Source organism: Octopus bimaculoides, chromosome 5, assembly GCF_001194135.2.
Source record: "Octopus bimaculoides isolate UCB-OBI-ISO-001 chromosome 5, ASM119413v2, whole genome shotgun sequence".
In the NCBI taxonomy this organism is placed as follows: Eukaryota; Metazoa; Mollusca; class Cephalopoda; order Octopoda; family Octopodidae; genus Octopus; species Octopus bimaculoides.
In genome coordinates, this window is record NC_068985.1 from 17981142 (window position 1) to 17986181 (window position 5040).

The following is a 5040-nucleotide window of genomic DNA, read 5'->3' on the forward strand; positions in this document are numbered from 1 at the left end:
ATATACATGTTTGTATTTTTTTCATTCACACTCAAATTTTCGCGTAAAATCGCGAGCAAAAGATCTCATGCAAAAATGAAAGAAATGAAACGAAAGAAATCTGAAAAAAAAAACATTATTAACTAAGATTTATATAGGTAAAGCAGATAGTACGATTGAAGGGCGGAACTAATTAGCTGCTCTCAAACCTAGTAACTTATTTTTAGAGGTTGTGATTTAACAGAGAGGACAGAACATCAGATTAAACACATTACACTTTTTAGTTATGCCCTATAACTTCTTGTTTATAATGTTTCTAAGATAAAAGATATCTTTTGCTGAAAAAAGAGCAAGTTCAGAGATCGTGATTATAAGTAATATTAATTAAGTCCCATATTAAGAGAGGATTTATCAATAGAGAGTTAACTGAAAAATTGTTGATGTAAATCCATCACCGCTTCGAGAACACATTTTCAAGAGTAGAACAAATAAATCTGGCTATTTGTTTATAAACAATGTATGATGGGGTTTGAAGGAGACTAAAACCGGAAGATTTACACCAGTTGACTCCAAATAATTGCGGTAGACAACTTATATAGTTTTCTTGATCCACAAGTCCTCAAGCACATTTATAAAAGAGTATCAGAAATATTCAGTGATTTGACACATCGATTTGTCCGAAATTTTAGGGAACTACTCACTCGTCTATTCACCTCGATTGCTCTAGCAAAGTTAATAGCAGAAATTCTATCAGGTCTAATTATGCAGCACTCCTGCTTGGTACGAAAGATATGTTCTGTCGTTACTCCGGCCATTCGATCAGCTCTCATTCGCTCTAGATCCAAGTACGCCCCTTAAAAGTTTGTAAGTACCCTTCTACTGCGCCGCACTTAGGTACAAGTGTTTCTAGTTTCTTATTTCTTTACTGCCCACAAGCGGCTACACACAGAGGGGACAAACAAGGACAGACAAACGGGTTAAGTCGATTATATAGACCCCAGTGCGTAACTGGTACTTATTTAATCGACCCCGAAAGTATGAAAGCAAAGTCGACCTCGGCGTGCTAACGTTTCTGCCAGCTCGCCGCCTTATGTTTCTAGTGTTTCTAGTTTCTACTCCCGGGGAGACTGACGATGGTCTATGCCAGCAATAATTTGTCCTTCGACGAAAAGTTTATTTTGAACACTTACCCTTCATTTGAGAATAAGGAAGAGAGAGAAATTACTGTTGTCAGTTTTGGTTACAAATGATGATGGATTCAAGTGAAGTGAGCGAGAGAGATGAGTGGAGGATTGAGGTGGTGTGAGAGTGTTAGATGTCTAAGAGGGGAGGGAGTGGACAAAATGGCCTGAAGACAGAAAGTTATCGTTAACATCAAGGTGTGCTTGGCATATTCTATACCCTCCTAATTGTTTCGGCTAAAGAATAATACTAAATCCACTGAAGAAAATTTGATAAAGGAGTGTAATTTGTGTAGGTCAATAGTTAACCAAAGTGGGGAGGCGGTTGTTGTCAATAGAAAGAAAAATGTCCAGGAAGGTGATAGAGGTATTAGATATGGGAGAAGTCTATGAGTTTATCTTTAATAAAGATGGCGCTGATACAGCCATCGATGTCATTGCGGTTACAAAACTCTGTGGCTGGTGTAGAAACTGGGTGAAAATTTAGGCTTGAGTATGGTCTACAAATAAACTAATACAGACAAATATATAACCAATATTCCAGAATTTATACATACACCAAACAGAGAGAAAATATTACATGAATACTTTCAGTTCAATACAACAAACATTGCACGTACCCATGTTACACAAAGCTACACTTGGTTTTATAGTGAAAGAATGGATTAAACATGGAACTACTGAAATACTACTACTTGTAAATTCCACTCCACGCAAATACAATTTTATTCATTCAGTTTTACTATAAATTTTATGAAAAGGGATATCATTTCTAACACACAGGCATCAATTTTTCAATTGTATAGAACCTCACAAGTTTACATCTTTATATGCAAAAACTTGTTATCTCTTGACGTCTCTGGTTCAGACTCGGATTCCACTCATACATATTAAAACAAATATATGAATGTTTACAAATATATATATACAAAGTAAACAGACACAGTTGTGTGGGTTCAAAGTAGCAGAAAATGTATAAACACGAGCCAAAGGTTGTGATAGAGAATAATAATTACAGGATTTTATGGAGTTTCCAATAAAGATTGACCACATTATTAAAGCAAGAAGAGACTAGATACGACTGCAGAAGGCAAAGGAAAAACAATTTAAGATCATAGATGTTGCAGTACCATTTGATAATACAGTGGATACCAAAGAAATTGATGAAGTTGAGAAATAGCAGAACCTTGTCGGAAAAATGAAGATGAAGACTAAGACGACGGTTATTCCTGTGGTATTTGGTATTCTTAGGTAGCACCCGAACCGTTAAGAGGTTGAATGACATTGGAATTGCGACTCGCATTGTCAATCTGCAGAAAGTACAATCCTGTATTCTACAAGAATCTTAATACAAAATCTGTCAACAGGCCTCATGAAAACATCTCTTTTAACTGAGATAGCATGTAATACTTTCGATAATAATAATGAGAGTTTCTAATAAAATGCAGTGTCAAGCATTTTCCGGCAAGAGGGGAAAGTCGTTATATGAAATTTCAGTTGTTGATTGCTGCTTACTTTATCGATTACGGAAGGATAAAAAGTAAAGGCACAAATTAATAACAACTTCAGCAACAATATTTCTCTTCATAAGTCGTGTTAAGTGGTTTGTTTGAAGCCATAATATTAGTAATATTAAGTCATCAATGCATAGATTTAATATATATATACAATACAAAGGCGGTGAGCCGGCAGAATCGTTAGCACACTAAGCAAAATGCTTAGCGGCATTTCGACCGTTTTTACGTTCTGAATTCAAATTCTGCCTTTCATTCTTTCGAAGTTGATGAAATAAGTACTAATTGAACCCTGGGGTCGATGTAATCGATTTATCCTCTTCCCTGAAATTGCTGGCCTTCTGCCAAAATTTGAAACCAATATTTACAACACGAAGTGTATTTATTGGTTGTATTTTGTTTCAGTTAACCTTTCTGTCAATGGACTTTAATGAAAACCAGACTTTAGTGGCTGTTTTATTCTGCACATTACCTCCAAGATGACATCAGTCAAAAAGTATTTTCAGAAGCGGGTAGGTTCTTTTTTAATATATAATTTTCTTCTTCATTACTTACTGATAATCATTTGGGTGTTTATAAAATATGCTAAAATACTCGAACACAAATATTCGTTTTACAACTCAATTATTGAATGGTAGGATGTTATGTACATGCGTTCTGAAATGAGAACGATATGCCGCCAACACACCGCTGAATGATAGCTGCAGAGCCTATGTTGACACTCCGTTGCTTACGACGTCGAGGGTTCTAGTTGATCAGATCAACGGAACAGCCTGTTCATGAAATTAACGTGCAAGTGGCTGAGCACTCCACAGACACGTGTACCCTTAACGTAGTTCTTGAGGATATTCAGCGTGACACAGTTAGCCCTTTGAATTACAGGCACATCAGAAACAGGAAGTTAGAGTGAGAGAAAGTTGTGGTGAAACAGTACAGCAGGGTTTGACACCATCCCCTGCCGGAGCATCGTGGATCTTTAAGTGTTTTCGCTCAATAAACACTCACACGCCCGGTCTGGGAATCGAAACCGCGATTCTATGACTGCGAGTTCGCTGCCTTAACCACTGGGCCATTGCGCCTCCACTGCTGCAGAGCCTACCAACAAGCCTTTAGATATGTTTACATTACAGTTAGAATAACTTTGTTTTCTTATTTTACATTCATTTTTATAATGTTTTAAAAAATTGAATACATGAGATTTTGGAGTTTTTGAAAGAATGGTTACTTTATTAACTGCTAAAGGTGTACTTCATATTCCCGAAGTAGATAAGGATAATCTGGCAGGTGATGAAGCTAAAGATTCCTAAGATGATTCAGCTAATCAAATGAATCATTTAGGGAGAGGATTATTTGTAACTCAATGCAGTTTTGTAACCAAAGAAAGGAACGTAGATGTAGATGAAGAAACTTTAAATACGCCCAAATCTTCTGTTAGTCAGCTTTAAATAAAACGCAAAATATACAAATACATACAAATCTAAAATTGGGAAAAATTGTCCCAAAATTTGATATAAATGTATACAACACTGTTTGGAAACCACTACCAGAATTTATCATGTTAAATGAATTAGAGGCAGAAATTTTCAAACTCCTATTTGATAAAACATTTTCCCAGAATATAGTTTATCAAACTAGCCTTTTATGTTCATCAGAAAATGCCATTTTAATTATATCTCACATTGAAATGTAATTAATTGCTAGTGTGTGTGTGTGTGTGTGTGTGTGTGTGGGGGGGGATTTGTTCTCTGGATTTGCTAAATTTTTAAATAAAAGGACCTACTGTTTGCTCGAGAAAGACACCTGTTATGCTCTCAAATGCCATCCGATGTAATCGTTTTGAAGATATTCAGTATCGTATTAATTTGAGTGACAGTTTAAATGTTGATGATGCAGATAGATTGCCCGAAATACAAACAATTTGACATCACTCAGTGAAAAAATTTCCAGAACATATTTCTATCAATGAAGTTATGAGCCCTAAATTTTAATGTCACTTTACCAAGCAACACATCAAAGAGAAGAGCATTAGGTTTGGGTTCAATAATTGGATTATTGCCCTGCTACTGAATATATGTTTGCTTTCTATGTATATATGGGGAAAGCCTCAACAGCTATCAAAATCGTTGAAATCAGTCATGGTACTGGAGGATAAACTGTTGTGAATTTGGTCAAAAAAATAATTATGCCTATAAAATTTGGATGCAAAGTGTATTCTGATAATTATTTCATGCCCCAGGATGTTTCCGTCCATTTATTGGACAAGGACATTTGTAGTTCATAAGCTATACGAGACGGTAGGCTTCCGAATTGCCCTTTATATATATATATATATATACAGTGTGTGTGTGTGTGTGTGTGTGTGTGTG